The sequence below is a fragment of the Bos grunniens genome, chromosome 3 (assembly GCF_055505025.1).
Source record: "Bos grunniens cultivar Pamir isolate PY7600 chromosome 3, Bosgru_T2T1.0, whole genome shotgun sequence".
Classification (NCBI taxonomy): domain Eukaryota; kingdom Metazoa; phylum Chordata; class Mammalia; order Artiodactyla; family Bovidae; genus Bos; species Bos grunniens.
The window spans coordinates 100607971-100623260 of NC_141167.1; the positions used below are offsets into that span (position 1 = coordinate 100607971).

Here is a 15290-nt window from a genome sequence, read left to right on the forward strand (position 1 = left end):
TTTGGAACTGACCTCACGTTCTCCTTGAATGAAAACTCTGTTAAGTAAGACTCTGGGTTTACCATGCCAGGAGAAAAGAGTGGAGGCCAGAGCTGGCCAGCCCAAGCTGTTCACGGCATCTCAGCTCCAACAGCCAGCCTGAGGTCCAGGGCCCAGAGGCCCGGACCCAGCGGCATTTAGAAACTCTGTGCAGAAATGTTCTACACTGGACCTTTAAGCAAAATACAGTTCCGATCAGGGCAAGAAGAGAGAGTTGTATGAGTGCAGACTCTAGAAGATAGAAAGTTTTCCCTGATGGGGAATTGAACCCAGGCCGTGGCAGTGAAAGCCCCGAATCCTAGCCACTAGACCACCAGGGACTCTAGATAAAATATCTCTTTAGTTTCTCCAGGTGAAAGGTGAGTGTAAGATATACCTTCAGAAAGTCAGAAAGCTGGAAAAGCAGTATCGCAGCGGCCCAGGGCTGTGTGATGCTGTGCAGGGCTCCCAGCCCTGCCCTCGCTGCTCATCGCCCTTCACGTCTCCTTTCCTGGGCGTCGCTTTTGTTCTGAGGCAAGGACACAAAGTAGCGGACTGGGTCCCTCCTGGTCTAGCTGTAGCGCTGCGTGCTGCCGAGTCCATGTCTTGCTCTCCTTGTGAACCTCAGTTTTCTTTGTCGTCAGGCTCTGTGATGAGTGGCGGGTGATGAGCGAATCCGTCCACCTCCAGATCTCTGACGTGGCTCCGGGGCCTCTCCTAGCGCTGAATAAAGAGACTTCCAGGTGGTCACCAAGTCTTCCTCCAGCTGCGTCCCGTGCCTCACCCCGTGCCTTTCGCGCCTGTTGGTTTTGCCAATGAGGAGGCACATCCCGAGGGGAAAAAGAAAGAGGAACCCTGTTCCCGCCCGGTTTCGAACCGGGGACCTTTCGCGTGTGAGGCGAACGTGATAACCACTACACTACGGAAACGGAACAAACTCTATGTGTGAACTATTTGTCTGTGAAATCCGGAGGTCCCGCCACCACTAACCAAAGAGGAACCTTAACACTCAGGAGGAACCTTGAATCCCCAAGCTCTCTGAGGCGCGGAGACGGAGGCTCCCGTGAGCCCTGCTTTAGGATTCTTCCTCTCCCCTGAAGTGAGGACCCCCGGGCCCCCACAGGTTGCCTTTGGGGCCCCGCACCCAACGCAGAATCCTCAGATCCTCAGCTGCGCACCCTGAGTTCAGGGGTCGCCCCCGCCACCTCCCCAGCTCCCGGAAGCCACAGGAGGCGGGGACGGTGGGTGCGCCCGAGGCCCAGTGACCCTGAAACCCAGCGGTGTGGAAGCCGCCCCTCCATGGCTGCGGACCCGCGCCTCGGTGGTCCTTCTCTCGGCGCCGGCGATCAGCGCTCTGGGCTCTCAGGAATGACTGACGCTTCCAATCCACCCGGGACGCGCCCTCCCCGCTGTTCCTTTGCACCTGACTCCTGTTGTGTTTCTCTGAAAGTCCGTTGGGCGCATCACTTCTCCGGTGTCCTCCTGGCAAAAGAGAGTCTCTTTGGTGTTGCCTAAAATGTCACCCCCACCGTCCCTGGGTGGGCTCGAACCACCAACCTTTCGGTTAACAGCCGAACGCGCTAACCGATTGCGCCACAGAGACAGCAGCACGGGGTTCTTTTGGACTCTCTCTGGAGTAGACACTCATTCCCGGGGTGAGCGCTCTGTCTTCCGGAGAAACGGTGCCGTTTCCCTGCCCGCTACCCGCCACAAATGCCAGCGCTCACGGAGAAACGGGGATCCAGGGCTCGAAACTTCCGGGCTTGAACCGAAATAGATCCAAGCACAGCTAAACACCGGGTTGCTCCCACGATGGCTCTTCCCGTTTCCTCGCCTAAACCCAACGAATGAGAGTTTGCCCACCCTGGCAAAGGCCTCCGGGGCTGTGCTTCGGTTTCCTGTGTCCACCAGGCGGTTTCCACCAGAGTCGGCTTCCCTGGGGACTCAGACGGTAAGAATCCGTTTACAATGCAGGACACCCTGGTTCAATCCCTGATTTTGGAAGATCCCCTGGAGAAGGGAATGGCCACCCACTCCAGTATTCTTACCTGGAGAATCATTAGACGGTGGAGCCTGGGAGGCTACAGTCCCTAGGGACACAAAGAGTTGAACACGACTGAACGACATTGACTTCAGTTTAAGTGAGTATAGCTCATTTGAGTGTTTTCTTTAAATGGTTATTTTTATTCACATTGTAAATTCAACAAATATACACTTGTTGTAAGAATAACTTCAGATCAGATCAGTCGCTCAGTCGTGTCCGACTCTTTGCAACCCCATGAATCGCAGCACGCCAGGCCTCCCTGTCCATCACGAACTCCCGGAGTTCACCCAGACTCACGTCCATCGAGTCAGTGATGCCATCCAGCCATCTCATCCTCTGTCGCCCCCTTCTCCTGCTCCCAATCCCTCCCAGCATCAGAGTCTTTTCCAATGAGTCAACTCTTCGAATGAGGTGGCCAAAGTACTGGAGTTTCAGCTTTAGCATCATTCCTTCCAAAGAACACCCAGGGCTGATCTCCTTCAGAATGGACTGGTTGGATCTCCTTGCAGTCCAAGGGACTCTCAAGAGTCTTCTCCAACACCACAGTTCAAAAGCATCAATTCTTCGGCGCTCAGCCTTCTTCACAGTACAACTCTCATATCCATTCATAACCACAGGAAAAACCATAGCCTTGACTAGACGGACCTTTGTTGGCAAAGTAATGTCTCTGCTTTTGAATATGCTATCTAGGTTGGTCATAACTTTCCTTCCAAGGAGTAAGCGTCTTTTAATTTCATGGCTGCAGTCACCATCTGTAGTGATTTTGGAGCCCAGAAAAATAAAGTCTGCCACTGTTTCCACTGTTTCCCCATCTATTTCCCACGAAGTGGTGGGACCAGATGCCATGATCTTAATTTTCTGAATGTTGAGCTTTAAGCCAACTTTTCCACTCTCCACTTTCACTTTCATCAAGAGGCTTTTGAGTTCCTCTTCACTTTCTGCCATAAGGGTGGTGTCATCTGCATATCTGAGGTTATTGATATTTCTCCTGGCAATCTTGATTCCAGTTTGTGTTTCTTCCAGTCCAGCGTTTCTCATGATTGTACTCTGCATATACGTTAAATAAACAGGGTGACAATATACAGCCTTGACGAACTCTTTTTCCTAATTGGAACCAGTCTGTTGTTCCATGTCCGGTTCTAACTATTGCTTCCTGACCTGCATACAAATTTCTCAAGAGGCAGATCAGGTGGTCTGGTATTCCCATCTCTTTCAAAATTTTCCACAGTTTATTGTGATCCACACAGTCAAACGCTTTGGCATAGTCAATAAAGCAGAAATAGATGTTTTTCCGGAACTCTCTTGCTTCTTCCATGATCCAGCGGATGTTGGCAATTTGATCTCTGGTTCCTCTGCCTTTTCTAAAACCAGCTTGAACATCAGGAAGTTCACGGTTCACGTATTGCTGAAGCCTGGCTTGGAGAATTTTGAGCATTACTTTACTAGTGTGTGAGATGAGTGCAATTGTGCGGTAGTTTGAGCATTCTTTGGCATTGCCTTTCTTTGGGATTGGAATGAAAACTGACCTTTTCTAGTCCTGTGGCCACTGCTGAGTTTTCCAAATTTGCTGGCATATTGAGTGCAGCACTTTCACAGCATCATCTTTCAGGATTTGGAATAGCTCAATTGGAATTCCATCACCTCCACTAGCTTTGTTCGTAGTGATGCTTTCTAAGGCCCACTTGACTTCACATTCCAGGATGTCTGGCTCTAGATCAGTGATCACACCATCGTGATTATCTGGGTCGTGAAGCTCTTTTTTGTACATTTCTTCTGTGTATTCTTGCCACCTCTTCTTAATATCTTCTGCTTCTGTTAGGTCTATACCATTTCTGTCCTTTATCAAGCTCATCTTTGCATGAAATGTTCCTTTGGTATCTCTGATTTTCTTGAAGAGATCCCTAGTCTTTCCCATTCTGTTGTTTTCCTCTATTTCTTTGCACTGATTGCTGAAGAAGGCTTTCTTATCTCTTCTTGCTATTCTTTGGAACTCTGCATTCAGATGTTTATATCTTTCCTTTTCTCCGTTGCTTTTCGTTTCTCTTTTCACAACTATTTGTAAAGCCTCCCCAGATAGCCATTTTGCTTTTTTGCATTTCTTTTCTATGGGAATGGTCTTGATCCCTGTCTTCTGTACAATGTCACGAACCTCATTCCATAGTTCATCAGGCACTCTATCTATCAGATCTAGGCCCTTAAATCTATTTCTCACTTCCACTGTATAATCATAAGGGATTTGATTTAGGTCATACCTGAATGGTCTAGTGGTTTTCCCTACTTTCTTCAATTTAAGTCTGAATTTGGCAATAAGGAGTTCATGGTCTGAGCCACAGTCAGCTCCTGGTCTTGTTTTTGCTGACTGTATAGAGCTTCTCCATCTTTGGCTTCAAAGAATATAATCCATCTGACTTCGGTGTTGACCATCTGGTGATGTCCATGTATAGAGTCTTCTCTTGTGTTGTTGGGTGTTCGTTATGACCAGTGCATTTTCTTGGCAAAACTCTATTAGTCTTTGCCCTGCTTCATTCTGTATTTCAAGGCCAAATTTGCCTGTTACTCCAGGTGTTTCTTGACTTCCTACTTTTGCATTCCAGTCCCCTATAATGAAAAGGACATCTTTTTTGGGTGTTAGTTGTAAAAGGTCTTGTAGGTCTTCATTTGAACCGTTCAACTTCAGCTTCTTCAGCATTACTGGTTGGGGCATAGACTTGGATTACTGTGATATTGAATGGTTTGCCTTGGAAACGAACACAGATTATTCTGTTGTTTTTGAGATTGCATCCAAGTACTGCATTTTGGGCTCTTTTGTTGACCATGATGGCCACTCCATTTCTTCTGAGGGATTCCTGCCCGCAGTAGTAGATATAATGGTCATCTGAGTTAAATTCACCCATTCCAGTCCATTTCAGTTTGCTGATTCCTAGAATGTCAACATTCACTCTTGCCATCTCTTGTTTGACCACTTCCAATTTGCCTTGATTCATGGACCTGACATTCCAGGTTCCTATGCAATATTGCTCTTTACAGCATCGGACCTTGCTTCTATCACCAGTCACATCCACAGCTGGGTATTGTTTTTGCTTTGGCTCCATCCCTTCATTCTTTCTGGAGTTGTTTCTCCACTGATCTCCAGTAGCATATTGGGCACCTACTGACCTGGGGAGTTTCTCTTTCAGTATCCTATCATTTTGCCTTTTCATACTGTTCATGGGGTTCTCAAGGCAAGAATGCTGAAGTGGTTTGCCATTCCCTTCTCCAGTGGACCACATTCTGTCAAATCTCTCCACTATGACCCGCCCGTCTTGGGTTGCCCCACGGGCATGGCTTAGTTTCATTGTCTAACTCAATGAGAATAACTTATCCCTCTCCAAATCAGAAATATATGAAGAATAAAAGAAGAGTTCTCCTGCCTCCATTCCCACTCCACCGCTGACACACTTTATATGTTACACATAAGAGGTGGTGGCTGCTTAGGAGTGTGATCAGCGACGTGAGAAAACTAAGGGACCCAGGAAACCCCGCCTCCTGCCCTGCCTGACAATGTCTGCCCTCTCTGGGCTATGGGAAAAGGGTGAAGGCAAAGAAAAGGAAAATAACACTCTTATTTGTAGAAATTTTACCTCAGGATGGGACACTCTGGTTAACCTAGGCAGACTATGCAGTTGGTGATAGAGAGCTAAGGGGGTCTTCCCTGGCACAAAATCCAAGGTGGATTTCACCTCATTTTCTGAGGTGAGAGTGAGCTGAGTCGATCAAAGGAGAGGAGCAGAGAGAAAGCAAGAAGGATGAGCACCCACAGGAGTCAACTGTATTGGAGTCTCCTCAGGGCCTTAGGAGAACTGCCCTGAGGTTATGGGTGGGACATATGGAGGCTAAAAAAGCGGATATCGTTCTGTGGAGATGGAGACCAGGTGGCTCCCCAGGGGGTTCCATGGTGTAATGGTGAGCACTCTGGACTCTGAATCCAGTGATCCGAGTTCAAATCTCGGTGGGACCTTTCTGCCTAGGTAGAACACTTTTTCTAATAGGGAACCCTAGTTAGAAGAACACTTTTTCTAATAGAGAACCCTATTCCCCTAATAGGACCCGCCTTCCGGCTCCCGCAACCCTTAGTGGCGTGGTTCACACGGACACGGCGGACAGGTGTGGGACCGACCCGGGGCGTCCTCGCTGGACCCAGGCGGCTCTGCCCATCGCTGGCCATCAGAGCCCAGCCCCTCCTCTGCCCTCCAAGCCCCGGCCAGGGGCGCAGCGGCCCAGCCAGTGCCTCCCTCTCGTCGTGTCCCCTGGGTCTCCGGAGCGAAAGGCAGAGGCTGAGCTCACGGAGTCCTGCCCCTCGAGGGGGCTTCGCACTGCCCGTCTTGTAACTGTACGGTTGTCCCTGTGAGTAAATGGGTGCCAGGGATGAGCTGTCATGTTTGATATTCACATATTAGATGATACCTAAAAACATTTACCCCCACGTTGAAAGGTGAATATAAGTAACTATGATTTCTATAATTAAAATACTTATTAATCTTCATTGAAAAAATGTTATATGGTATATTTAATTTTCTGTGACACATAAATTTGAATATTATAAATGGAAATATTTTTTTGGAGTTAGAGTTTGCTTATGGGAATCAGGACTTTCCTGGTGGCTCAGATGGTAAAGCGTCTGTCTACAATGCAGGAAACCTGGTTTCGATCCCTGGGTCGGGAAGATTCCCTGGAGAAGAAAACGGCAACCCACTCCAGTACTCTTGCCTAGAAAATCCCATGGACGGAGGAGCCTGGTGCAGGCTACTGCCCATGAGGTTGAAAAGAGTCGGACAGGACTGAGCGACTTCACTTTCACTTTCACTTTATGGGAATCAAAGCAATACAGGAAATTTAGGCAGTTCACTTTCATTAGGATTTTGAATAGAAAATAAATGCAAGACTTCTACAATCTATAATAATACGGCACCAATATTTTCCACATTTTTAGAAAATCTGAAAGTCAACATGAAGTAGTTTTTAGACCAAAATTATTAAAGCTGGGTAAGGCATACCAGGAGTCATCTCTGAGAGTATGACAGGACAAATATTTTCTATACAATTATACATCTATTATTAGAATTATCTAGAGTGTTAAAAGGAGAAGGCAATGGCACCCCACTCCAGTACTCTTGCCTGGAGAATCCCATGGATGGAGGAGCCTGGTGGGCTGCAGTCCATGGGGTTGCTAAGAGTCAGACACGACTGAGCGACTTCACTTTCACTTCTCACTTTCATGCATTGGAGAAGGAAATGGCAACCCACTCCAGTGTTCTTGCCTGGAGAATCCCAGGGACGGGGGAGCCTGGTGGGCTACCATCTATGGGGTTGCACAGAGTCGGACACGACTGAAGCGACTTAGCAGCAGTAGCAGCAGAGTGTTAAAAGTATTCAAGATTCATCCTTACTATCAATTTGAAATTTTTTCTTATATGTAGCATGGAGAGCACTACTTTATCTAAATCTATATGTTTTTTTATATTCCTGAGTTACATTTCAGCAAATCAGAAAGTTCAAGGGGAAAAAAAAAACAAACCAACAACCCACATGTGTTCTATTCACTGAGATAGAAAAGGTGATTCACTACCCCACTTTGGAGAGGGAGAGTGGAATATGTGTGGTAAAGCTGGATGCCTCTGTGCTTGAATTCAGACTGGACCTGGGACTGGGTCAAGGCCAGAACAACACAAGACTAGGCATTATTATCCTGGGGCTTAGACCCACCTGACAGCACCCACTCAACAGTCCTGGAAAGCTCTTGAGGATACTCCCCCTCCCTTGGACGCGTTTCCCATCTGGTTCTCTATTCCACCAGCCACAGAGAAGGACTTTTCACCTCTGTGTCCTGACAGAACACTTTATGATCCCTGCAGGACACAGGGAGCCAGGCAAGAGAGAAGGGGGCAGTTGCACGGACCCGATGGTGCCGGGGTCCAGCCCCGGTGGATACAGGGAATTCGAAGCGGGGACAGTGTCAGCGAGGATCAGGAAACAATTGCTTAAATAAACGTTAATTAAGGATATAAAGAGTGGTTAAATAAGGATAGCTCAGTGAGGAAATTCAGTGGAGCAAAGAGGCTGAATAATTCAGCCAAAAGGTGAGAGAAAGAATGACATGAGGAGACCAAGTTTCAGTGAACAAGGCCTGCACTTTATTTTCCAAAGTAGTTTTTATACCTTAAGTTATGCATAGAGGATAATGGGGGAAGGGGTAGAGTTACGCAGTAATCTAGGCTTTCTTCCTGCAAACTTATCATATGCAAAAGTTTAGGTGATTTGCATCATCTTCTGGCCCAGAGGCCTGTTAACATTTTAAGACCCTTTCTTCAGAAAACTTATTTTTCTCTAAAGGTGGTTAGTCAGGCGCCACCCTCCAAAAGCATTAGATAGTTGCATTCCTATAGGGCAAAGGTGTGGTGGACTATAACAAGAAAAAGAATTAACTCAAGGGTCCAAGTTTACAAACATTAACACTACTACTTACACCAATTATATTAATCAACGCACTGCCAGGGACACAGTAGGTAAGGGATATGGAAACTTAGCAGCAAACATTGGCCCAAAAAGTGAAAAACCCTTCACCAATACAATTTCTAATCAATCTTTTAACTGCTCAAAGGAATCTGTATTCAGAGTTTAGAACATCTCATGCCTCTCATGGTTGGGAGGCTCTGAACAATCACAAATGGCCTGAAGAACCTATTCAGGAGAGAGATGGTGGTGGGGGACAGCCCCCATAAAGTCAGAGGTGTCGGTGAGAGCACAAAGCAGTAAAGTAGGCAGACCCTGGTTTTGGGGGTAGATGCTCGAGAATTTCCAGGGGGACTCCTGAGGTTCCATCCCGCCTTTGCGTATGCCAAGCCTCCTTCCTCATGACCTTTGCCACGGGTGGAGTTCCTCACACTGGCTCCCGGCACAATGGATTTCCAGCAAAGTAGCGGGGAAATCCCATACAGAGAGGAGCCTGACTGGCTACAGTTCATGGGGTTGAACAGAGTAGGACATGACTGAGCCAGTGGGGGTGAGGATAAGGTGGTTCCACCAATCAGACTGATCAAAACACCACTGACTGCCCACCAAAGCAACCTGTAAGAGGCCAGAGGGCAGCCAGTGCTGCAGAGGGCAGAGGATCAAAGCCTAGACTATCCTACAAGCACAGGGCATGACAGGCCTGCCTGCACTTGGAAAAGAGGTGAATAAAACACCATCTAAGTTATTCTCTTAAAAAGCCTCTCAGTAGGAGCATTGGTGGTTCAGTGGTAGAATTCTCGCCTATCACGCGGGAGACCCAGTTTGATTCCTAGTGAATGCATTGCGGTCGTTTTTGTTTGGGGCTTCCCTGGTGGCTCAGATGGTAAAGAATCTGCCTGCAATACAGGAGACCTGGGTTGGGAAGATCCCCTGGAGAAGGAAATGACAACCCACTCCAGTAGTCTTGCCTGGAGAATCCCATGGACAGAGGAGCATGGTGGGCTACAGTCCAAAGGGATCTCAAAAAGTCTGACACGACTGAACGACTAACACACATACCCTCTCTACATCCAAAAGAGACCAGATTCCAGGTTCCTGAGGGGCAAGAGGGCCCTCTTCTGGACGGCCAAGCTGTTCCTGTCCTTGGAAGACAGGTCGCACAGAAGATAGCTTTGAGAGGGACTCCAAAGTAAAGGAAGGATCCTGAGATGTTGGCATGTTATTATCAAGTGATGTCATAACTCTTACATAAAGAAAGAATATGATGTTAACTGCCCACGTAGGTACAGAATATACCATCTTGCAAACTTTTGGTATCTTTCAAAAGCTTTTGGTTTTGGTTTTGAATGAATTTTTGGAACTGAAGCCCCACATTCTCTTTGAATGGAAACTGTAAGTAAGACTCTGGGTTTACCATGCCAGGAGAAAAGAGTGGAGGCCAGAGCTGGCCAGCACAGGCTATTCACGGCATCTCAGCTCCAACAGCCAGCCTGAGGTCCAGGACCCTGAGGCCCGGACTCAGCGGCATTTAGAAACTCTGTGCAGAAATGTTCTGCACTGGACCTTTAAGCAAAATACTGTTCCGATCCGGGCAGGAAGAGAGTGACTTGTGTAAGTGCAGACGCTGGAAGAAAGCAAGTTTTCCCTGACCAGGAATCAAACTAGGGGCCGCAGCGCTGAGAGCATCGAATCCTTGCCACTAGACCACCAAGGAACTGTGAAGAAAAAGGTTATTTCGCTTCCTCAGGAGAAAGATGAGTGTTAGATGAATCGTCAGAAAGCAGAAAAGGAAATACCTCAACGGCCTATAGCTGAGTCTGCTGCCTCACCCCTTGCCTTTCGCCTTTGCCGATGCAAATGCGGTGGGGCGGTGGGGTTGGCGGAGGTGGGGGGAGAGCAACCTGTTTCCGCCCGGTTTCGAACCGGGGACCTTTCGCGTGTAAGGCGAACGTGATAACCACTACACTACGGAAACCGGCCCACCTCCGTTACTTAACACTGTATCCATGAAATACCGAATGCTGCCACCAGCATCCAGACCACCAAATGGTAACATTCAAACAGGAACCTTGAAGCCCTGCTTTAGGGCTCCTCATCTCCCCTCAAGTGAGGACCCTCGGGCCCCCACAGGCTGCATTCGGGGTCCCGCATCCAACGCAGAGTCCTCAGACCCTTAACTCCGCACCCGAGCTCAGGGGTCGCCCCAGCCTATTGCCGAGCTCCCGGAAGCCGCAGGAGGCGGGGACGGTGGATGCGTCCGAGGCCAGGAGATTCCGTGGCCGAGCAGTGTGGACGCCGCCCCTCCCGCTCTGCGGTCCCGCGCCGCGGTGGCCCTTGTCATGGCGCAGGCGGTCAGCACTCTGGGCTCTCAGGAATGATCGATGCTTCCAATCCCCCGGGACCCGCCCTCTCCGCTGCTCCTTTGTACCTGACTCCTGTGCTCTTTCTCTGCGTTCCGGCTCGCCGCTGGACTTTCTGGTGTTCTACTGGCAAAAGGGAGGCTCTTTGGTGGTCTCTAAAATGCCACCCCACCGTCCCTGGGTGGGCTCGAACCATCAACCTTTACGGTTAACAGCCAAACGCTCTAGTCGATTGCGCTAGGAAGACAGCAGTACCGGCCTTTCCTGGAGTCTATGGAGTTGACACTTCTTTCTAGGATAAGACCCCTGCCCCCAGGGAAACGGTGCCACTTCCGTGCCCTCTACCGACCACAGATGCCAGAGCCCCCAGAGATACCAGGAGCCAGGGCTCCAATCCTGCGGGCTTGAACCGAAATAGATCCAAGGACAGCTGAACACACGGTGGGCTCCCATGATGGCTCTTCCCACGTCCTCGCCTACACCCAACGAATCAGAGTTTGCCCACCCTGGCATAGGCCTCCGGGGCTGTGTTAGGTTTCCTGTGTCCACCAGGCGATTTCCACCAGAGTGGGCTTCCCTGGGGCTCAGACGGTAAGAATCCGCCTGCAATGCAGGACACCCAGTTTCAATCCCTGGTTTGGGACTATCCCCTGGAGGAGGGCATGCAACCTACTCCAGTATTCTTGCCTAGAGAATCCCCATGGACAAGGAGCCTGGCGGGCTAAGTCCATGGGGTGACAAAGAGTCGGACAGGACTTAGCGACTAAGCACAGAGGTCGCGGGAATGGTCGCTCTGTGTCTGCACGCCAGCGACAGAGTCGGGCACTCACTGGGATGCTCTAGGATGAATACATTGTCTTCTTTAGCCCTTCGTCCCATGAAGACCGTTGAGAAGGGAAATACAGAAAAGTTTTCGAAGTGGATGGTTCTTTTTAAAAAGCCTTTATCCCAGTTTTGGAATCTGCAGCGCTAGCTGGATGGAGCTCCTGCATCCCAGCCTGTGTAGGCTGCGTTCTGTGAGGTCCACCTGGGAGCGGGAAAGGGTCAAAACCAAGCTGGGAAGGCTGGTTTGGGAGGAAGGCATTGAAACCTCCCAGGAGGCTTGGGCAGGAATCCTTAGAGCTGAACATTGCTCCACTCCAGGTAGCAGAGTGGGGAAGGAGGGAAAGGGCTGGTGCAGGCAAGAATCAAGGAGGCCTACGGAGAGGGGAGGAAGGAGAGAATAAAAGAATTTGTGCTTCTACCCTTCCCCCCTCCCTCTCTTGCCTTCTCTCCTCTTCTTGGTCTTCTTCCCATCCCTACAACTGAGAAATCTTGATACACCCACTTCTGAGAAGAGAGACCCAACTATCTGTGCACAAATTCTGGGTTGTAAAAATAGTTCTGTCCTTATGTGGCCTTAGACAAATAAAGAAAATTTCTTGTGCCTCCCTTCTTCCTGCTTTAAAATGGGAGGAATGTAAGCATTTGTTGTCAGATGTGCCTGGGTTTAGAAACTACTGGATGAATCATGTTATCAGCTGTGAAATCATATTGTTGTCACTATTCTTAGAATCTGACAAACTCTATCCTTATATATTTCACCTTAAATTAACTTGATACTTCTAGAAAGTTCTGTAAATGGAATCAAGACAAAGGCTCCTGTGATTGCTCTTGCAGTTTGCTCCGATACAGCTGGACCACCTTTCATTGCCAGTTCTCTGCTTGCAGATCAGGACCGATGGGCAGGCTGGAGGAAAAGGGAAGAACACACATCTCCACCCATCCCAGTTCTAACCTCACCTGATTCTGTCCTTGCCCCTTGTGAGAGCCCTGTTCTCCAGGTTTCCTGGCCATTCTGTGATCTCTCAACATACTTTCTATGGATTTCTTTTCTTCCTTTATGAGTCAGAGTCCATTTCAGGTCCTGTACCCATAAACCTTGACCTTTCTTCAATTTTCCTGGAGGAGTACTTTGTCTTGTTTATTACCACTCAACATCTTGATTTTCAAAAAGAAGTTTCATCTTTTCACTCTGGAGCTGTGAACTTCCTCCTCATAATAAGAGCTTCCCCTTTGCCTCCTTCCTCCTCGAGTCAACCTCTCCGTCCAGTCTTTTGGAACAAAATACATCTCCAGGCAACACTAGCCATCTTTCTGTGTTTTTTGGCTGGCCAAAAACTAGTGCTATTTTTTTCTGTTCTGTGTATTGGATTAGGGAGGAAACAGTTTTAGGATACAATGAAGAACTAAAGATTATTAGTCTGAGCCCTGATAGGATTTATACCTATTATACATGCAAATATTTAATGTGGTGGTATTTTGGGTACATAAGTACTGTCTGTACTGTAAGACAACTTGGATGTGCATCCTCTATGATTCAACAATCAGTGCTCTTGGGTACCTTGATATTTGTATGCCTTTTTTTAAACTGCAATTTCTGGGTTTGATATGTTAAGAAATGGGAGAGAAACTGACTTGACCGACCTGACCAAAGAGTCTGTGACTGCCTAAGTGTCAGAGCTGTGCCTCATGTTCTCCTCGACATGTGGTTGATTTTGAGTCACCCCAGGTGAGTTTGGGTCTTCCCTAGTGGCTCAGCGGGTAAAGAATCTGCCTGCAATGCAAGAGACCCAGGCTAAATCCCTGGGTTGGGAAGATCCCCTGGAGAAGGGAATGGCCACCCACTCCAGTATTCTTGCCTGGAGAATCTCTTGGAACCTGGCATGCTCCAGTCCATGGGGTCACAAAGTCAAACAAGACTGAGCGAAGTTCCCTTCACTTCTAGGTGAGTATAGCTAGTTTGTCTGAGTGTTTGATGTAAATGGTTATTTTTACTTATATTGCAAATCTAACAAATATACACTTGCTGTGAGAAAACTTTACCCCTCCCATATCAGAAATGTATGAAGAAAAGGAGAGTTCTCCTGCCTCCATTGCCACTCCACTGCTGACACACTTTACATGTTACAGATAAGAGGTGCTGGCGGCGGTTTTGGAGGGTAATCTGTACTATGGGAAAACTAAGGGACCCAGGAAATCCCACCTCCTGCCCTGACAACCATCTGCCCTCTTGAAGCAATGAGAAAAAGTGAAAGCAAGGAAAAGGCAAATAACACTCTTATTTGCAGAAGTTTTACCTCAAGATGGGACATTCTGCTTAACCAGGGCAGAATATGTGGTTGATGATGGAGAGCTAGGGGGCTCTTCCCTGGCACAAAACCCAAAGTGGATTTTACCTCATTTTCTGAGGTGAGAGTGAACTGAGCCTATCAGAGGAGAGGAGCAGAAAGAAAGCAAAGGGATGAGTGTCAACTGTGTTCAAGTTTTGGGAGTAGGAATGGGGCATATGGAAGCTGAAGAAGCAGATGCCCTTTCCCTGGCAGGGGAGAGAAGGGAGCTGCCAAAGAGGTTCCATGGTGTAATGGTGAGGACCCTGGATCCAGCGATCCGAGTTCAAATCTCGTGAGACCTTTCTGATTAATTAGAAACAATGTCCCTGTGAGTAAATGGTGACATGGAGGGCCTGCGATGTTGCTAATCAGCCGGGAATCCCGACAGCTTTCGGGTGGAGAGTTCCAGACCTGAATGGGAAGAACTGCGTTTTATTCAAGTTCTCTACTCTTCCGAATTTTTATTTGCCCTGTCTCAGTTTATTATGATTTTATTCAGAGTTTCTCACTCTTAAGTCTCCGTTGGACATGCAAAGCCGCTGTTCAGTCAAGATTCGAACCTTCACTCATGGAATCCTGTGCTTTGGTCCCAAGCTCAGACCGAAAGAGGAGCGAGGGTAGCATATTCCGGCGTCTGAGGAGACCCAGGTCCCTGACCCAGGGCCGCCCGGCCAGGCTGCTCTGTGGACGAAGGGGAGATGAGCCATTGGGAGTCCGAAGCGGGGGGCTGGGTTCCCTTCGTTCTGCCGAGACTCTGCTCCACTGAGATGATTTCTCACGACGTGAGCGAATGGAAACACTTGTGTCCTCTACTGCTCGGGAGAAAAACACTGATGAGGCCCGTGATGGACCTGAATAGCTCGTTAAAGTTTTCCCTTCGAGGTGCTAAGAAGCATCACTCTGATACTTATAATTTGGAACTTTCAGTGGTTACAAAGGACTCAATGACGCAGCTGTCATTGTAGGACAAGAAACAAAGGTGTGAGGCTGGCGAAAAGATCTGAGGAAGGCAAAGATCAGGAGGGAACACAGGATGAGCCAGAAGGGAGAAAGGGATTGGAAGGGAGAGGAGTGGGTGGTCTCTGGGTTGGGGTGACCACAGCGTCTCACTCTGATGTTCCCACCCTTTACTGAAGTGTCCCAGGACCCGATTCACCCCAAATCGCAAAGCTGCTGGAGTGGCATTTGTTCTGGCAAAGTTCCCTTTGCGGTTCTGTGTGGAGCAGT

The 15290-nt window shown here is 48.4% G+C and overlaps 4 non-coding genes across 4 annotated transcripts; 1 reads left to right on the plus strand and 3 right to left on the minus strand.

Moving 5' to 3' along the window:
• Nucleotides 1–874: 874 nt before the first annotated feature.
• TRNAV-CAC (transfer RNA valine (anticodon CAC)) lies at nt 875–947 on the minus strand. Its single transcript has one exon. It is a non-coding gene; the product is annotated as a tRNA-Val (tRNA).
• A 600-nt stretch (nt 948–1547) lies between these two features.
• On the minus strand, nt 1548–1621 carry TRNAN-GUU (transfer RNA asparagine (anticodon GUU)). Its single transcript has one exon. It is a non-coding gene; the product is annotated as a tRNA-Asn (tRNA).
• Nucleotides 1622–5987: 4366 nt separating this feature from the next.
• On the plus strand, nt 5988–6059 carry TRNAQ-CUG (transfer RNA glutamine (anticodon CUG)). Its single transcript has one exon. It is a non-coding gene; the product is annotated as a tRNA-Gln (tRNA).
• A 4394-nt stretch (nt 6060–10453) lies between these two features.
• TRNAV-UAC (transfer RNA valine (anticodon UAC)) lies at nt 10454–10526 on the minus strand. The gene has a single exon. It is a non-coding gene; the product is annotated as a tRNA-Val (tRNA).
• Nucleotides 10527–15290: the final 4764 nt, after the last annotated feature.